The 21,262-nt window shown below is 38.0% G+C and overlaps 1 pseudogene; it reads left to right on the top strand.

The window, feature by feature from the left end:
* Positions 1–1,708: 1,708 nt before the first annotated feature.
* Positions 1,709–9,208, top strand: LOC109047658 (annotated as a pseudogene).
* Positions 9,209–21,262: the final 12,054 nt, after the last annotated feature.

Raw genomic sequence — 21,262 nt, 5'->3', positions numbered from 1 at the left:
GTGTTTCAACAAATAGAAATTGTGTAATTTATAAGTTAATTTAAAAACTGCATTATGTGCAGTTTACATGTTTGCATACAAACCTTTAATATGATTGTTGATTATTATAGTTAAAAATAAATAGTAATTGAATTTAAATTTGGGCTCTGTTGTTAATTGTAACCTTATTATAATGTAAAAGGGTTCCCTATAGTTTAGAGTAGAAGCTGAGGTAGATTTTTATCCCTAAGAAATTTTATAATTGTAACTGAATTTAAAGAAAAAACAATTTGTTCAGTAAAACATTGTTTTGTGTATGTATATATATATATATATATATATATATATATATATATAATATATATATACATATAAGAAAGTTCACACTTGTAGATGAGGCTGTATATCGGCACAGCTGTGAATAGACCGAGTGCCGTAGGTAATCACATCTTGCTGATATACAGCCATATCTCATGTCTACGAGTGTGATATTGCATTTATACAACAGTTTGACGGCACGAGTGTGTAAATACATAAAATAACAATGAGTGTCTTTAAAAGCCCTCTTTTGTGCAGAACTACTTCATTCTGCCATGGATTCAAAGTAAAGTTTGACAGTTGAACAAGTGAGCCCAAATCGCCATTACTAATTCCAAAACGTCACTTTAAAACCAGTAACAAATGAATGTTGAGTGTCTTCATTCAAACCTTATTGTATTACTGTATTAAAAGCATTGTATTATGTATAGTAGATACTGTGAGAGAGAGATGGACTGAGCGAGTGTGATTACCAGCATCTGATATAGCATTCATTCTTCAGATCAATTTTATATCACAATAAACATTAGTTTGAATATCTGCTGAGGAAAGAATTATCTTTGTCGTAACGTTAATATCCTTTCATCTGTTAAGGGTGATTTTGCTGCTTGGTGCATTTGTTCGCTGTCTCCAGCTGTTGTTAAAACTGAAAAATAAATGCTATAAACATAAGGTATTTTTTAAAGTAAAGTTTTTTTAAAAGTCTGTTGTCGTCATCTAATGGCGGAACAATGTTACTAAAAATCACCATCACGAACACACACCATATCTCAATACACTATTATTAAATACTACTATTTATATAAAATATTATTTATTGAATAATAATATTTAATAAACAACAATAAAAGCCGTCAAAAAAGTTGATAGGCAATTCAGTCAAAAGTACAAAGGCAGCACTCTGATATACAGCATTGAATTTACATAAACATGAGATTTTGTCAAAACTATCTTCTCTGGAACAAATAATAGATTAATGAGGCCAAGGACAACCGTTAGATTTACCCAAAACAAATTACATCTCATGTTTAACCACTACAGAGAAATCAGAGTCAGCGATAAATTCCAGAAGATCTGGCCGAGGTGAGGCGCTCTCAGGCGGCTTCATGAGCGCTGAACGGACGCTGACCACCTGGAGCTCACATGTCCAAAAAATGTTGAAGCAAATTTTCAAATATATGTTATCTTTATTAACAAACTGCATATTTGAATTGCAAACAAGTACATTCCTGCCTGAAAACCTCTTAAAACTATATATATATATATATATGTATATATGTATATGTATATACGTATATGTATATATATGTATATATATATAGTTTATTTGATAACTGTATTGTAATAATATTGGGCACAATCTGTCACGAGTCTCGTCAGTAGGTCATGCATACATAGCTGTGAAGTAAACTAAAACTGAAACATAACCTAGTCTGGAGCAAGTTATGTTCAGAGAGTAAGTTGCTATGGGTACTTACATACCCTGAAAGTTACCTTTGTTTTTGGAACTGGAAGCTGAGTTTATCTGCTTACTTACCCTTAAACATAGCCGGGTATGTCACATAACCTGCTTTCTGGAACACCCCCTGATGGTTTTTTTTTTTTTTTAATTGTTTATTTTAGTCTCCAGTGACATAATGGCCGATCCAAATCTTGATGATACCATGGACACTTGCGCAGAGACAGACCATCTTCCTGCCACAGAAGGAAAGATCAGCAAAGTTATTAATCGAACTCAGCACAGGTCTAATCTAGAGGTAGATGATTTCACTGAATCTAAAAAAGCTTGGTTCTTTATGATAAAAACACTGATTCAATTAAAGAGGAAGTCAGTAAAAAAAATACCAACAGACTGCAAATCACTGATGATGAATACAAACTCTAAGTATAGATCGAATTGTTCAGAAAATTAGACTCTACAGAGAAATTAAAGAGAAACCATATACAGATACATGTACAAAATTCAAATATCCCATTAGATTATGATAATGAATCTTTCTTTAGGATAATGGACAGTCTAGAGAAGAAGGGAGAAACTTCGAACCTGAAGAAAAATGGGACTCTGATTCATCAGATAACAGCATGGGTAAGAAAGCAACAATTTTGCTCATAATAAGACTCATTATTATGTTGAAATGTTTGATGTGTTTAAGAACAGTACTTTGTTTACTTTAGAGATCATACTTCCCAGTCTCACCATTGTATTAACTGGAAACTCTATGGCCATCCAGTTTGGACATGAAAACCTTCTACTAGGAGAAAAACAGACAAATGTGGACAATGTAGAAATATCCAGGATTGTTCCTGTATGGAAGAAGATATCCGATCGTCATGTCTCTGTGATCAATATGATTGATTTACATGAGGCTGAACATGTGGATAATCTCATTGATCAACTAGTGAATGAAAATGAAATCCACATCTTCATCTTTGTAGTGCGACTGGATCAGTTAACAGATGCTGATAAGATTTGTTTTGAATGGCTTCAGAAAGTGTTTGGTGACACAGTTTTTCATTTTGTGATGATTCTATTTGTCTATGAGAGAGAAGATGAGTCTGATACTATAATAGATGATCTGAAGAAAAATCCTGTTCTGGAGCAGCTGCTGGAGAAATGTGGAGGAAGATATCAGACCTGCAACAAGATGATGAACAACCCATCAGAGATGAGAGACCTGATGAACAAGATTGAGCGTCTGTTCTATGACAATCAACAGCAGTGTTACACTGGAGAGATGTACAACACTGCATTAAGACAGAGAGAAGACCTGAAAAAAAGTAAATGTGAAAGGGGTAGGAACACATTTGTTTTCTTGATATGTTAATTCAATGTTCAATAACCAGTCAAATAAATCAATTTTAGTTTAAATAGTTTATGCCACTGAATATAGTGAACCCTGGTTGAAATACATATGAGAATACTTAATTCATTTTACCTCTTTTTATGTCTGTTACTATCGGCGTGTTCTCAGTGCAATTACTGTACATGCTCTAGACTGCGTTTTGCTCCAGCTGTATAAACCAAAATGCATAAATTCTGCTGCTAATGTGCTTAATATTCATTCATACGATACAAACTGCCAACAAGACACTTAGTTTAAATCTGAGCGAGGTCAACAAGTTTAAATTCACTTAGGCAGACAACACAATATACACAGCGATACAGAGACAAGATTTTTCATTTTGTGGTGATTCTCTTTGTCTGTAAGAGAGACGATGAGTCTGATACTATAATAGGTGATCTGAAGAAAAACCATCTTGTCATAACATCCTGTTTTTGGTTTGTTCAGAAGTATTTGGTCCACGTTGCGTTAATATTTCATTCGAACCGCACCAGAGTTCGTTTTGAAGTGGACTGAGACCCATCTTTTTAACGGTCTTGGTCCGCTTGTTTGGTGTTCATATGGCAGCGTTCACACTTACTCAAATGAACCGCACTAACACAGAGTTCGTTATAATAGAACCAAACATGACAAGTGTGAACATGCTTAGTCAATTAATTGGTATTTATCAAATATGAATTTCTTTTTCTACAAAACCAGCCATATCCATGTGTGCTTTTTGGATAGCCCACCTCTGGATAATACATACATACATACATGTTGTTATTATCATTACTTATTGATGGGTAGTTTAAATAAGAAACAAAAACTGCCAGTAGATGGTGGTGATTGTTTTATTGGTTGATTAGTTAATTATTTATTTTGTTTTCTTATGGTTGTTATTAATTGTTGTTTATTCTCTTTATGAATGGACCATTGTGAATCATGATGCACAGTTCTGCTATGGCTTTATAGTTAATATTTTCATTAGAAAAAATTAGCAAAAACAGACAATATTGTGTCTAAAATATAATGCAATATTATCTTATTATTTACTAGGGCTGGGTATTGACAAATTTCAAGCTGGCATACTGGATACATGGATACATGTTTTCTGTTTCTTTTTTAAGATGATGCACTGACAAGAATGGAGGAAACAGGGACATCGGAGACTGGAGAAAAACACAAAGTTAGTGCCTGGTCATTTTAAGAACTACCTACACTAGAATTTTTTTTATTTTTATTTTTTATGTTAATGTCATCTTTTATCTTTCTGTAGTAGGTGTTTAATAATGAACAAAATGTAATAATCAACCACATCTTTAAAACCAAAGTAAAGGATCAAAGTAAATTTTATTTCATTTATTTATTCTTTAGGAAAAAAATCTGCTATTTAATAGACTTCATCTTGAAGAGAGGCACCACAATAAACTGAGACCTGCAGATTTTCTTCAGATTACTAAACATTCATTACAGTCCCATGAGTCTTGTGCTGAAGAGGAGCTGATTCAGACTTTCATACAAAAACTACTGATGATGAACTACAGAGCAAGATACATTAAAACTGAGGAGAAAAATCACACAAACATTAAAACTGAGGAAGATCATACACAACAAAGAGACAAAGAAGATGAGGGTAATATTTTTGATGATGATCTTAAAAGCAAATCTTTCCCTAAAAAAGGAACAAGTCAGTCTGATCTCATTCACCCCATGGATGTTCAGATGGCCATGTTTCATTGTGCTGATGGTTTCCTGAAGCAGCTGATGGCGACTAAACTGTCCCAATGTCAGTACGCTCTGCCTCTGCTTGTTCCTGATCCATACACACAACAGATTGAGTTTCCTCTCTGGACATTCAGACAAATCAAGAAGAGCTGGAAGATGAGAAACAACAATGAAATCATCAGTCAAACGCAGCCAATCTACAAGGCAGAAACTCCAATGGTGTGTTTCTTCAGGTTTGGCTCTGTGTCTTCATCCAAGTCTCAGCTGATGAACAGTCTGATCAATGAGAGACACAACACGTTCTTCCACAGGAACTGCTCAGGCAGCAGCAGAACCAGAGTCCTGATGGATGGAGTGGTGGAGATCGCCTGGTACTGCCCATCTGGATCATATGATGATAAATTCACTGACTGTGTTGCATTCTGTAATCTACATGGTGATGCAGGAAAACACGAGAAACAGCTGCAGATCCTCACTGAAATGTCCTCAGTCAATGTTGTTCTTCTACCACAATTGGACAGAAATGACAAAAGTGCAAAAATAATCCAAAACCTGTACAAGGACAGAAAGCCACTAATTTGTGCTCTTACTAAAGATAAATCTACTGTCAGTGAAATCAAAAAAGAGAAATACAAGATTGGTCTTAAAGGCAGAAATCAGTCAGATGTATCTGAAGAACTCATAAGAGTTATAAATAGTTGTCTCTCACAATCATCTTCCAGTTTCAGACTTGAAGATCTGTCACTCAGATATCATGCAGACCTCAGAGTAGATGAGAAAGATGATGATGACTGCAGGAGAGGAAGAGAAGCAGCAGAGCAGATGATGAGTTTACTGGAGAAAAAAGATCTGACAGAAATCAAAGAATCATTTCTGCCTCATCAGGGGAAACTGTGGCATCAGTGGTGTCAGAACAACAAAGAACTGCATCGACCCCGAGCAGATAAAACAGAAAAGGAAAAAAGTAAAAGAAATAAAATGAAGGAACTTCGGGAACAGCAGCATGAAGTTCACATAAATACATATATCCAGTCATTTTTTAAAGAAATGATCTCACATGCTGAGAATAAGATGTATTTTCTTAAATGGCTCAGAATTCTCCTGGATGAACATGCATCAGCTGATATTTCTGCTCTACACCACAAGTATCATGAAAAGTGGTCAACAGTCTTACAACTGAAAGAGGAACATGATAAGTCAGAACAACTTGAAACGGAACAAACTGAACTTGAAAGAATATCTGAGGAACTTCAGGCTGCAACCTTTGGTTTGGAGCACATCATGAGGGAGATCGGTCAGATCTATGAATCATGTTCATCTGTGAAGAAGAACAAGAAAGACCTGCAGGTTCACTTCTCTTCTCTCCCGAGTCTTGCAGCAGAGATGATGATCTCTGGGTTTCCACTGGAGCTGATGGATGGAGACGCTGCTCATGTTCCTGTGATCTGGATCTCTGCTGTTCTAGATCAACTCATCCAGAAACTAGGAGACAAGAAAGTCTTTGTGCTGTCAGTTTTAGGGATCCAGAGCTCTGGGAAATCCACCATGCTGAATGCCATGTTTGGACTCCAGTTTGCTGTCAGTGCTGGCAGGTGCACCAGAGGTGCTTTCATGCAGCTGGTCAGAGTCTCAGACGAGATGAAAACACAGATGAACTTTGACTATATTCTGGTTGTTGATACTGAGGGTCTTCGTGCTCTAGAACTGGCTGGAAGAACAACAAGACATCATGACAATGAATTGGCCACATTTGTTGTTGGTCTGGGAAATATGACATTGATCAACATTTTTGGTGAAAATCCAGCTGAGATGCAGGACATTCTTCAGATTGTTGTTCAGGCCTTCCTGAGGATGAAGAAGGTCAGACTAAATCCCAGCTGTGTGTTTGTGCATCAGAACGTTTCAGATGTCACCGCTAGAGAGAAAAACATGGAGGGAAGGAGACGACTGCAGGAGAAACTAGATGAAATGACAAAACTCGCTGCTAAAGAGGAAGTTTATGATGCAGAACATTTCAGTGATATCATTAGATTTGATGTTCATAATGATGTGAAGTATTTTGCTCATCTCTGGGAGGGAAACCCACCCATGGCACCACCAAACCCAAACTACTGTGAAAACATTCAAGAATTAAAGGAAACTATCATGTCTCATGCCTCAAAATCGTGTGGAATGATGCTGATAGACTTAAAAGACCGTGTTAAAGATCTCTGGGAGGCTTTACTGAATGAAGGGTTCGTTTTCAGTTTCAGAAATTCTCTGGAGATTTCAGCCTACAGGAAACTGGAGACTGAATACAGCAAGTGGTCCTGGAGTCTTCGCAAAGCCATGATGGAAACTGAGAACAAACTACACAACAAAATAGAAAATGAAACAATTCATGAGGTTGAGGAAACTGAACTTCAAAGAGAACTGAAGAAGACAAGAGAAGAAGTGGAAAAATCAATGTCAGAGTTCTTTGAGAAAGAGAAAGATAAAAATGTACTGATTGAGTGGAAAACATCATTTGACCTCAAAATCAAAGAACTTCAGGAAAACATTGTGAGAGAAACAAAGAGGAAATTAAATCAGATTCTTCAGCAGCGTGACCTGAAGAAAAAGATTGATGCTCAGAGTACAAATCACGAAAACACTCTCTATGGGAAGAGCAAAGAACTTGCCTTAAAACTCAAAGACAAAACAAATGATGAACAAACACTGAAGAAAGAGTTTGATTTGTTTTGGGAACAGAGTGTAAAGATCATCACAGACACTCCTAAAATCAAAAACATTGACATAATGATAGATGTGAAAATACTTCTTAATGACATTTATCAGGGAATTATCCCTGTTGACCTCTGGAAAGAAGGCAGTGTATACAATGATATTTTCCCTGTCCTCAGTTACTCTGAACATGTTATTTTCAGAAAGTCTGCACAAAAAGTTAAAGAAACACATGGATATGCTCAAACTCTGTCTCTAGAAGATGAAGCTCAAATAAGATCATTAGTCACAAATGTTGCTCAGCAAACAAACAAAATTATTCAGTCATTTAATATTTCAAAGATGGGCTACAACATCAGCTGCATTCAACAACTCACAGAATACATCAGGAAGAGAGTAACAGGAACATCAGGAAGAATCAGCTAAGTATGTGTTCAAGAATGAGTTTTTCGTTAATTTGGTATATTCACTCTGTGAGAGAGCAAAGAAAATGATCACTGAACAATACAGCCTGTTCATGAACAGAAATGATCCTCTAATATATGTTGAGAAGAAGCGAGAAAAGTTCTATAGTATTTTCCAGAAATACTGTCATGGCGCAACATCTGCTGCAATTTTTGGTGAGATCATCTGTCAGAAACTTAAAGAGCCCATTGAGCAGAGTGTCTACAAGAAGACTTCCAGAGATTTGGCAAATGAAATGAGATCAAACTGTGAGTCACTGAATGGAAACAGATCTAATCTGGAGAAACACATCCTGAAGACACTGGCAGAAGAGGAAGATTTCAACAAATACATTAACTACATTCGTAATCCCAGGGATCACTTCAAGAGTTTCATCAGAGATGAAGTCAGTCAGTACATCACTGATAAGTTTGTTGTCAGTGTTTTACACAAGATGAAGGAGAACATTGAACTCCTGCAGCAGAAGATCATGAGAGCAGCTCATGAATCTACTGAACATGTTCAAGTCAACAGTGGAGATGCTGGTTTGTGGTGGAAGAGTTTTACAAAGCAGCTCTCAGATGTGCTAATCTTCTCTGAAAAAGACCTGAGTGGAGTCAAACATGATGATGTTGATGATTTCAACCTCCTAGAAAATGTTGTAAAAAATAACTAACTGCTCTATTGTCTGAGATCAGCAGTAGATTCAACACAGAGATATTTCCAATAAATCTGGAGTATAAATACAGACCTGATGAGCTTCTGATTGATCATTTCTGTCAGTGCTGTTGGGTTCAGTGTCCGTTCTGTAGAGCCACCTGCACCAACACCACAGAAAACCATGATGAAGATCACAGTGTTCCCTTCCATGCGTGTTACAGGACTAAGAGGGTGGTTTCACTGCAACTCAACAAACTTTTCTACTCAATATGCACATCTGCTGTAGTGAGCAGCATACAATCTTTTTGTCCTAATTTGTCAGATAAGCCAGTCCTCTGGAGAGAATACAGAAGTGCAGGGTGGAGTTTTTATGCAAATTGGAGCATCACTCCTGATCTATGAACTGCCCTACTGAAAGTGGTTTGTGTGCAGATTCCAGAAAGATCTGGGAAAAATATTACAATTGGTTTTTTTGGGGGTTGGGTGAGGTTCTGGGTGATTTGTTAAAACACTCAAAACAGGATGCTTTGGACAGTTTGGATAAATACATTTAATTAAATGTATAATATATACAGTCATGGCCAAAAATATCGGCACCCTTGGTAAATATAATCAAAGGAGGCTGTGATAATTAATCTGCATTGTTAATCCTTTTGATCTTTTATTAAAAAAAAATTCACACAAATCTTACCTTTCATTGGATAATAATAATTTAGAATGGGGAGAAATATCATTATGAAATAAATGTTTTCCTCTAATACACATTGACCACAATTAACGGCGCCCTTTTATTGAATTCTTTTTTAAACCTCCATTTGCAAGCTCTAAATTTTCTCCTATAATGCCTAATGAGGTAAGAGTACACCTGACAAGAGATCAGAGACCATTCCTTCATCCAGAATCACTCCAGACCCTTTAGATTCCCAGCTCCATGTTGGTGCTTCTCCTCTTCAGTTCACTCCTCTCATTCTCCGTAGGGTTCAGGTCAGAGGACTGGAATGGCCATAGCAGAAGCTTGGTTTTGTGCCCAGTGACCCATTTTTGTGTTGTGCCTGAGTTTTTTGTTTTTATTATAGTACGGTCGGATGATCCAAACATGGTCCATTATAAGATAGAGTCAGTCACTTACTGATTTTTATCTGTTGGTATTTGATAAAATCAAAGATGCCATGTGTCTAAACAAGATGTCCAGGACCTCCAGCAGAAATATAGGCCCACAACATCAAAAATACAGCAGTATATTTCATTGTACACATGGGGTACTTTTTATCCCCGTTTTCACCAAACCCATCTTGAGTGTTTGCTGCTAAAAAGCTCATTTTTTAATTTCATCTGACCATAGAAGCCAGTCCCATTTGAAGTTCCAGTCGTGTCTGATAAATGAATATAGTGGAGTTTTGTTTGTGGATGAGCTAGGAGAATTTTTCTTGAAACCCTCCTAAACAACATGTGGTTATGTAGGTGCTGTGTGACAATTTTTTAAAAAGTTTTTCTGACCCCGAGACTCAACTATTTTCTGCAATTCTCCAGCTGTGGTCCTTGGAGAGTCTTTAGCCACTCAAACTGACCTCCTCACCATGCAGTGGCTACTCAAACTCTCCTTCTCACCGCACATTAGGACGATATAGACACACGTCCTCTTCCAGGCAGTTTCGTAACATTTTCTGTTGGTTGGAAATTCTTAATTATTGCCCTGATGGTGGAAATGGGAGTTTTCTCTGCTCTAGCTCTTTTCTTAAAGCCTGTTCACTAATCTGTGAAGCTCAATTATCTTTTGCAGCACATCAGAAATATATTCTTTGGTTTTTCTCATTGTGATGGATGATTAAGGGCATTTGGGCTTTGTTTTCCCTCCTATTTATATTTCTGTGAAACAGGAAGCCTTGGATGTATAATTTCATGTTCATACTCAAAATTGTGAATATGAATGGGAATATACTATTTACTCATAAGAATTTCTAGGGGTGCCATTAATTGTGGCCAATGTGTATTAGAGAAAAACATTTATTTCATAATGATATTTCCCCCCATTTTAAATTCTTATTATCCAATGAAAGTTTAGATTTTTGTGAATTTTTTAAATAAAAGATCAAAAGGATTAACAATGCAGATTAATTTTCACAGCCTTGTTTGATCATATTTACCAAGGGTGCCCATATTTTTGGCCATGACTATATACAGGTGCTTCTCAATAAATTAGAATGTCGTGGAAAAGTTAATTTATTTCAGTAATTCATCTCAAATTGTGAAACTCATGTATTAAATAAATTCAATGCACACAGACTGAAGTAGTTTAAGTCTTTGGTTCTTTTAATTGTGATGATTTTGGCTCCCATTTAACAAAAACCCACCAATTCACTCAACAAATTAGAATAAAGTGCCATGACAATCAGCTAATCAACTCAAAACACCTGCAAAGGTTTCCTGAGCATTCAAATGGTCTCTCAGTTTGGTTCACTAGGCTACACAATCATGGGGAAGACTGCTGATCTGACAGATGTCCAGAAGACAATCATTGACCCCCTTTCAATAGGAGGGTAAGCCACAAACATTCATTGCCAAAGAAGCTGGCTGTTCACAGAGTGCTGTATCCAAGCATGTTAACAGAAAGTTGAGTGGAAGGAAAAAGTGTGGAAGAAAAAGATGCATAACCAACTGAGAGAACTGCAGACTTAATGAGGATTGTCAAGCAAAATCGATTCAAGAATTTGAGTGAAATTCACAAGGAGTTCATGGACTGAGGCTGCGGTCAAGGCATCAAGAGCCACCACACACAGAAGTGTCAAGGAATTTGGCTACTGTTGTCGTATTCCTCCTGTTAAGCCACTCCTGAGGTGTCTTACCTGGGCTAAGGAGAATAAGAACCGGACTGTTGCCAAGTGTTCCATAGTTCTCTTTTCAGATGAGAGCAAGTTTTGTGTTTAATTTGGAAACCAAGGTCCTAGAGTCTGGAGGAAGGGTGGAGAAGCTCATAGCCCAAGTTGCTTGCAGTCCAGTGTTAAGTTTCCACAGTCTGCGATGATTTGGGGTGCAATGTCATCTGCTGGTGTTGGTCCATTGTGTTTTTTGAAAACCAAAGTCATTGCACCCGCTTACCAAGAAATTTTGGAGCACTTCATGCCTCCTTCTGCTGACCAGCTTTTTGAAGATGCTTATTTAATTTTCCAGCAGGATTTGGCACCTGCCCACACTGCCAAAAGTTGGTTAAACGACCATGGTGTTGTGTGCTTGACTGGCCTGCAAACTCACCAGACCTGAACCCCAGAGAGAATCTATGGGGTATTGTCAAGAGGAAAATGAGAAACAAGAGACCACAAAATGCAGATGAGCTGAAGGCCACTGTCAAAAAGAAACCTGGGCTTCCATACCACCTCAGCAGTGCCACAAACTGCTCACCTTCCTGCCACACCGAATTGAAGCATTAATTAAAGCAAAATGATCCCCTACCAAGTATTGAGTACATGTACAGTAAGTGAACATACTTTTCAGAAGGCCAACAATTCACTAAAAATGTTTTTTTTATTGGTCTTAAGAAGAATTATAATTTGTTGAGATAGTGAATTGGTGGGTTTTTGTTAAATGGGAGCCAAAATCATCACAATTAAAAGAACCAAAGACTTAAATAAATTCAGTGCACACAGACTGAAGTAGTTTAATACATGAGTTTCACAATTTGAGTTGAATTACTGAAATGAATGAACTTTTCCACGACATTCTAATTTATTGAGAAGCACCTGTGTATATATATATATATATGTATATATGTATATATAAATATATTGTAATTCATTTTTGTTCCTTGCATAACTAAACTTCAAAGAATATAAGACTTCATTCCACAAACCAGTATTTGTCAATTAATATCTTTCTTGTTTAAAATAATGTCTGGAATTGTGTATGGTCTACGCTACATCAATGTTTCATTCATTCATTCATTAATTCATTCATTCATTCACAGAAGAATGCTATCTGATGTAATTTCAAAGATGAAATGTAAATAGGAAAATGATGAAATTTGTCCAAACTCTATAGTGCCACAACCATTACAAAAATTTACTTTTAACATAGTTCTAACTTCAATACACTTGATTACTCTCATTATGTTGATCACATTAAAAATGTACACTTTATCAGTACCATGATCTGAGAGTACATGGGAAAGCTGGGAATGCACATAACTCACAAGATATTTCTGCCACCTACGGGTCATGAGATCTGAAAATTTGTTATTTTTCTCATTCTATATTGTTAGTTTTTATTTAACATGAAGTATTATCAGGCTTTTGTTTTAATTAAAATTATTTAAATGTGTTTATGACAAAGGGATGTGTAGTGTAATCATTGTAGTGTCAATGTACTTTTGACATGATGTGATGTGTAGTATTGTTTCCCCTTCTTGGAATTTGTGGTCTACATTTTACCCATCCAAGTGCACACACATAGCAATGAATAGTGAACAACATACACTGGTGATATCAGATTTTCTATATCCTCACACAGGAAACCACTAATTTTAGTAATTTTAGTTTTACAGTAAGTAGCACCACCAGTGTAATGGGTTTAGGCTTAAATATTAATATTTATATTTCGTTTTGGCAATACTGTTTTATGGGGCACCAGCCAAGGAATTCTGCCTTGACAATAAAGAACAATCATAGAGGATTGTTGAATAAATAAGAATTACATTTAAATTACAGAAAGTTGTAGTCTGACCAATCTGAAGGATTTGTGAGATATCGTTAACTTCTAGGGCCTTCTTACTGTATTAATCAACACAAGGAAGACACAAGTGTAGTAAGGGGGTTTTATTAAAACAAAGGGATAGACAAGAGTAACTAACAACTACTAAATTGATACAATGAATGGATAAAGTGCAAAAGATTGATAAATGCAATTGACTGTGTTGGATATTACTATGGACGTTCTCTTGTGGAAAGATACAACGAACTTTCCAGGAAGTAATAAGCTAAACCTTATTCTAGATTCAACAAATACATTTTGAGATTATTTGTTATTAAATGACATCAGTTGTATAGAATCTAATGCAAATTGCATAATCATAAACTGACAATATTCACAAATGCCAATGGTCTCTGGAAAGAGGTTTGGAAAGAGTGTTATATTTACGTTATGCATCTGGGCAGCGACGTCTTCCACTTGTTGACCTGGGCCACATTGCAGTGGGAAGAAAAAGAATTGGATCCAATTAACTCTTGAACAGGAAGCACTGGTGAATGATGAACTCCTGGAATGTGCAGGAGAAAGGATCGCTGATTGTTGTCCGAAGAAGATCTTAAACTGTTGCAAAAGAATGGGGGGGTGCACTAAGCTTGTGGTCATTGTTGCTGTTTCAAAACTCCCCAAACTCGCTTCTTGCAGAACTTCCTTGTTTCTCTGGTAGAGCAACTTAGCTTAGCAACTTAGCTTTTGATTTAGCAGTAGACCACACCACTTAGAACACTTTTTTGTCTTGAAGAAAACATTTTAATCTTTGCCGAAGAATGAGGGATCTGCAAGTTGGCAACATTCAGATCCAGCATTCTGATTAGCTGATGCTGTCCGAGGTGGCAATGGTATGGCCTCTCTCTTGCATGAGGTCTATTTGCATAGCTTAAAGTCCACTTTTGGATCAATGTCTTTAAAGTTTTTCCTATCCATAATTCACTTTCCAAACCAATTCCAGATTAACCTACACATTGTGCTGAAAATATAAAGACCAAACTGAGCATTGACCCATGCATTCATAGATACGGTATATACCTTAATAGGTAATGTTGCATATATTGTTTTATCACACACACAGCACTCATTAAGTATATACAGTTCTGTACATGGATGTGAGGAAGGTTAAGTCAATTTTGTGTGACCGCATTTGAAGATGTGTCCTTCCCTTGTGGCTTCAAGGTAAAACCGGTTTGGTCAGTCTGAGGTAGCAAGCAATTTTTCATACTTATGTCTCAAAAATGAAGAAATGTGATCAGTGAAAGACCACATGGTGATCGGATCAGTCTTTGATGAATGAGATGCTCCTTATTCTGCCTTCCACAAACAAGCTTGAAGGAGACCAAAGCAGTTCATGCATGGGGGTTACTGTGTAATAACCCATCTCTTCACAAAGGTAGTGTTTTTATCTTAAAGTGTAATGAAACCCCCGTGTTTCAGCACTGGTAGTTCACACACAAAAAAAAAAACCTCATGAAATGAGTGTTTCAAGCTGTAGAAATTTGGAGTGAAGAGGGTGGGGAAAAGGGTAGAAAAAAACAATGAAATACAGACCTAGAAACACACTCATTAAACAGACAAATTAATATTTTAATATAAGCAGAGAAAAAAAGAAAGAAACAACAGAGATAGGTGCCACTGCCACCTTAATATATTTAAAAAATATAATAATGATAATTAACGCTTATAGATGACATATTATGCCCCTTTTTACATTATGTAATATAAGTCTCTCATGTCCCCAGACTGTGTCTGTAAAGATTCAGCTCAAAATACCCCACAGATGATTTATTATATCATTTTGAAAATGCCTATTTTGAGTGGAAGCAGAAATACGAGAAGGGTCTGTCTGCAGACTGCAAGAGAGGGGCATAACTTGATGAAGGGGCGTAACTTGAAGTTCTCCAAATCACACAGATTCACGCGAGATGTCAAAACGAGATGTTGTCGGGCTGCATTCCAGACCGCATACCCTCTAAGTAGGCACTTAATTTCAATTAGTACTAACTTAACGAGCGCTAAAAGAGTACATACTCTACAGCCTGAATGCGTATATATGTATGAAGTATGAATGTGATTTGGATATCATCATCCATAGACTAGATTATGTGACCTACAAAGTTAAAACAAGCGCAAAAACTTAAAAGATATGAGTGACGGGTTTAATTCATCTATTTGTAAGTATCTTGATGATGAAACCTTACCCATGTTGTGGTCTTGTTGAAGAAACAGCTGCCTTTTTATTTTGTGATTGTAGTATAGCCAATACTATTAATTTAAGTTTTTATATTTTTAACTCCACTAATGTGATAAAATTTTATCCTTAAAGCATTTTTAATGTTTTTTATTGCGAAAACCCAAAATCATTATCTCTTGAATATTTTGTTAATTATTTTATGTGCAAAATGTTTCATCCACAAACAAAAGTGGCTTAAATCTCCTTTGTTTTCTTCTTTTTCTTGTTGAATTTAACGCTTTTGTTTCATCCTTCAGGCTTCTAAAAAAAAGCATCATGATGAACAGTTAACTTTGTCACTGTGCTTTTTTCTGTGTATATTATCTCATACTATGATGAACACATGATTTTTTTATTTACTGTTTGATGTCATTATGATTGTTCATTGTTAGATACAACCATCTTACCCTGAAAGAGGGACAGGTGCACTAACACCTCATAGTATCACTAACTCAACAGTCTAGTACAGTTTCTCTCAGCGACTCTGCAATGTCTGCACAAAGGATACATCGATCAGTTGCTAGATGATCTTGCCTTTGGAGAACACCATTGATTTTATACTCTAAAAATGTAAGTATTACTACTTAAAAATTAAGATTACCCCAGAATGAATTGCATCATTTGCCCACCCCAACACTTCCATGCAACAATAACAATAAATGCCAACCAATAATTATATTCCTTTTTTTTTCCTTAAAATGACATTTTAGTAAAAGAAGCTAAATTAAATCTTTGTCATGACATAGCTATACATGAATATACACTAGTTGAACAAATGCAGTTGATGTGAATACATCAATTTTCAGTCAAGCAATTAATACATGAATTAATAAAATATTTATATTTTATTTTATTACTTGAATTAATATGATTTTTTTATTTTAAGAATGTATAAAAGTTAGCATCAAAATAAATACATAACTATACAAGTCAACAAAACATGAAACAAAGCTTCATTCAAACATTGTTCTAACAATCATGTATTTACAGATGGTGAACCCAACATCCTCCTGCCATCTCAGTACAGCTGTGCCAGTTCTGCTGCTGCTCTGTGCTTCACAATCTCACTCTTCTCCACGGGGATGTCGTTAAGAAACAGGATGAGGAAGACCATGATGATGGCTCTCTGAACGACACAACCTTGAAGCAAGAGCAGGGGAACACGTGCGGGACAATCTGACTGCTGCTGCGCCTGCTCCAAACATTTGTTTGCCTGCTCTCCATGATCACGACTACCTGTAAAACATTTACACAGAGATTAACATTTGAGCATGTGTGTTGTTATCTGTCTATTTCATTTCATGTTTACAAGTACATGCATTTTTTTGTTGTAGATTTGTTACTTTTGTAGGGGGCTAAACCACTGAACTGGTGAGCACAAGGTTGCTAGTTCAAAAACATCAGCATGTCCTTGATGTTTGGTTCCTTGCCGCTGTCGCCTCTGGCTTGCTTAGTTGGGGACACTTCATTTACAGCGATATTGTTGACTTGATTGCAAATTATTGCACAGATACCATTTAAACTGAACTGAGCTGCATGATGACATCACTGAATTCAATGATGAACTGCCTTTAACTGTCATTTTGCATTATTGACACACTGTTTTCCTAATTAATGTTGTTCAGTTGCTTTGACACAATCTTTTTTTTGTTTAAAGTGCTATATAAATAAAGATGACTTGACTTGACTTGACTTGAGCAAGGCTCTTTTCTCCAGGTTGATGGGTCCCTGTAATAAGAGCACTGTAAATCACTTCGAATAAAAGTTCCATCACATTTTTTGATGATGATGCTTTTGAAGCTTCTGAAAGTCAGCCTTCATTGTATAAATAGAAACCAGCAGAACAAACTTTACCAAAATCACATTCTCAGTGTCTTTTGGTCTTTCTCTAGATGCTCTCACTGGCTCTGGTGTCACTGAGAATGAAGAGACAACAGCAGCATCCAGCTCTGATGAGACGATAAAGGCAGATGCTGTGATGGAGCGTCTCATCTGTGTCACTGGACCATTTCCAGGATGCTGCTGTGGACTTCTCCATCCTCACTGCACACAGCAGTCTGCAGACATTTCAGATCCAACAAAAATACACAAACAATACAAAAGCAGTCATTTTAACAGCATAATGTAATCTGATCTCTGTATTAGAAGTAACAAAATTATCTTACTTTATCCCTTTTTTTTCACCTTTCCTTGGAGGTCCTGCTCCACCACAGAAGATCTGCAGCAAATGCACAGAAATCAAGAATAAGAATGTGCTCAATACTGCATTTACATGTTGAGTTGAGTTGCTGATGTAACTCGCTTTTTATACAACACAAATGTTCCTTAAATTATCAATATTACAAATGGACAAATAAAATAGATAACTTATGTTTAGTTACTTTGCTTTAGATGAGTGGAAGTCACGTAAACAAGCAAATCTACGTAGTGTTGACAACAGTGAATTATACATAATAGCACACAGACATCACTCAGATGCTTGTTTCATGTCTGTTAGATGTGCTTATCTGCAATGTTTATGGTATATTATGTTTTCAGATGACAAATAGACATTTAGTAATCGTCTTCAAGATGTATATATGGTTTATGTAAATCCACTTTTGAGATGTGTACTTAATGGAGCTCCCCTGTTAGTTATTCATTATAAAACGTGTTTTTACAGAAAATTCACAAATATGCTATATTATGTAGGTCACAGACAGGGTTTAGATCAGGGATCCTCAAATCTGGACCTTGAGATCCACTTTCCTGCAGAGTTTAGCTCTAACCCTAATCAAACACACCTGAGCATGCTAATCAATGCCAATCAATGTCTTTGGGATCATTAGAAAATCACAGGCAGGTAACTTTGATGAGGGTTGGAGCTAAATTCTGCAGCACATTGGACCTCCAGGGCAAGATTTGAGGAACCCTGGTTTAGATTATGTCAGGATTAGGCCATAGTTCAATTAGCCTTTACTAGCCTTGCCTGTGAAACCGGTGGATAGAGTCTTTACAACTTTTGCTTATATGTTGCTTAATTTACACCTTAGTTTTAATAGATTATTAACTACAAAAACAATACCACTATATGAAAATGACTTATAAACTTCAATTTAAACAGTTATTTCGGGAAAAAAATATATTCTCACCGTTGTCTCTCAATGCAAGTGGACATATTGCCAACAACATCTCGTTTTGACATCTTGTGTGGTTCTGTGTTATTTGGACAACTTCAAGTTACGCCCCCTACTTCAAGTTATGCCCCTCTCTTGCAGTCCACAGACATATGCGCTTGAGAAATATGCTTTTTTGTGCCTGTCTCTTTAAATGCAAATGAGCTGCTGCCCCGCCCTATTTTCCAGAATAGAGCTGCATCATTACAGCTCGGACCTGCCAAAAAGATCTGCTGAAATCATGCGTTTTAAACCATATAAGTTTAAACTTCTGATATAGGGTTTTCTGAGTACACACATCCAAAGCACATGGACAGAAAGCTGCTGTCACAGCATATGAGTTCTAAACTAAGTTCTCATACACACACAAGTTTGTGTTAAAAACACACATGAGTTACAAAAACAGTTGGTTATGTCTGTGAGGGTTTAAATTCTGTGTGGCAGCAGCAATATACAGTGAATAAATCAATAAATCCACTGCTCTGTTGTCTCTTCTGAGGCTGGGACAGCCAAAGACAGAACAGTAGTCATGTTTTGCTCAAACTTTCCCCATGGCATTAGAGCTGTTATACCATTGTCGCTTGCAAAATCAAAATGACGGCTCCATGGGTATAAACTTACAGATTAAGAAGTGGTAATATTATAATGAGATCCCTTTGCCAGGTCACCATGGGAGTGAAACGTTTTAACGTTTCCTTGGTTGGTAGATGCGCCAGGTACCTGATTATAGCACTTAAAACCTGGAAAAGTCAGTTCCTCTTCAGGAACTGGAGCTGCGTCGAACGCTTTGGGGAACGCCTTTGGCGAGAACAACTCTGAATATCATGTGCAATCTGTCCAATGGAAGGGCGTGACATCACGGGTGGGGTGACGTAGCGACCAGGAAGCTTTAAAGGCACGTGCCACACAGCTGGCTTCAGCTTTGCGTCTTTCAGCAAGCACTCTGTGTGTGCATGTCAAAAAGTCTGTCCTGTCAGTCCTTTTTATTCCTATTAGAGCTCCTATTAGAGCAAGGCAAAGACATTTGAAGGGCGATTCCAGATCGCGTTATAGATTGTGTGTTCCTCCCTGCCCTCGCTACATCACGAGTGGGGATACACACAGTCTATGCATGGTTTGCCTGGGATCGAAGCACGCTAAGTCGGCTCTCGAGGGGGCCGACTGTCCACAATGTGAACGATTGCCAATGCGGACGCTTCGATCCCGGATGGCTCTCTTCGAGGAGGGAGCCTTCGCCAGCATTCCCCGCGGTGATGGCCCCGCTTCTGCTGAGGCAGAACGGCAGCTGCACTCGTGGGGTTCGCAGGTGGATCTGCTAGAGGGAATGGAGACGGGCGAGTCCTTATCTCCTTCTTCATCTGCCAGATCCAGCGCCCAAACCCTGGGTTCGGAAGCACGCTCTGTGGTTTTTCCCCCCCAGGGCAAGGGATCGACACTTCACCTCTCTTCCTCTGAGGAGGTTGATGTGGAAACTGTCACCGGGGATTTTCCACCCCTATCGCCACAATATGAGGAGCTATTGGAGGTGGTTACTCGTGCGGTAGACAGATTAAAAATCGAGTGGCCTACCGAGAAACACGTTGAGCCGCAGAGAAGAAAGTTAGATGAGCGCTTCCTGGGGGCAACCACCTCCACGCCGGAGCCTTCCATTTTTTCCCGATCTCCACAACAAATTCGCAAGATCGTGGAATCACCACTATTCTACCCAACTCTTTGGCCCCGATTCACAGCACTACGGCAATGAAGTGGGGATGGGAGTGCGGGGTTATAGAGCAATGCCACTGGTGGAATAGACGCTTGCGAGCTATCCGTCCCCTGGCTTGGCATCGTCTCTTTTAAGGCTCTGGCGTTGCCCACCAAGCCACTCAAAACAACTTCTACGCTGTTGGCAAAGGGTATGTGGCAGCATGTCAGGCTGGGGCGTGCCTTCACACTATGGCAGTCCTTCAAGCCTATCAAGCTGACCTGCTGAGAGATATCGACGAGGGGATCAAGTCCAAAGATTTCGAAGAGCTTAGACGGACCGCTGATCTCTCCCTCCGCAGCACTAAAGAGATCGCTCGCGCTATTGGGTGGTCTATGGCAGCCTTAGTGGCCGCGGAGAGGCATTTATGGCTGACCCTGTCAGAAATAAAAGAAAGAGACAGGGTCTGCCTCCTGGATGCCCCGCTTCAGCCTTCTGGCCTGTTTGGTGACACAGTCAATACTGTCGTCGACAGGTTCCAGGAGGCACGCAAACTGGTGGCGGACTTCCAGAGCTTCCTCCCTTGTCGCTCTCATGGGGCATCTGGGCAGAAGATGCCCACGCCACATACCAGCTCCTCATATCACGAGGCACAGAAGCAGAGTGTCGCCTCTCGTGCTCCCCCACGTCAGGACCGAGGGCCTCAGCAACGCTCTGAGTCGGGGACTTCCAAGCCCAAATCAGACCTTCGGCATTCATCGAGGCCAGGAAGTCCTAGACAAAGAGATCGTGACACCAGGGGCTCAGGAGT

This window comes from Cyprinus carpio, chromosome B3, assembly GCF_018340385.1.
Source record: "Cyprinus carpio isolate SPL01 chromosome B3, ASM1834038v1, whole genome shotgun sequence".
Classification (NCBI taxonomy): domain Eukaryota; kingdom Metazoa; phylum Chordata; class Actinopteri; order Cypriniformes; family Cyprinidae; genus Cyprinus; species Cyprinus carpio.
This window is presented reverse-complemented; position numbering and strand designations above follow the sequence as displayed.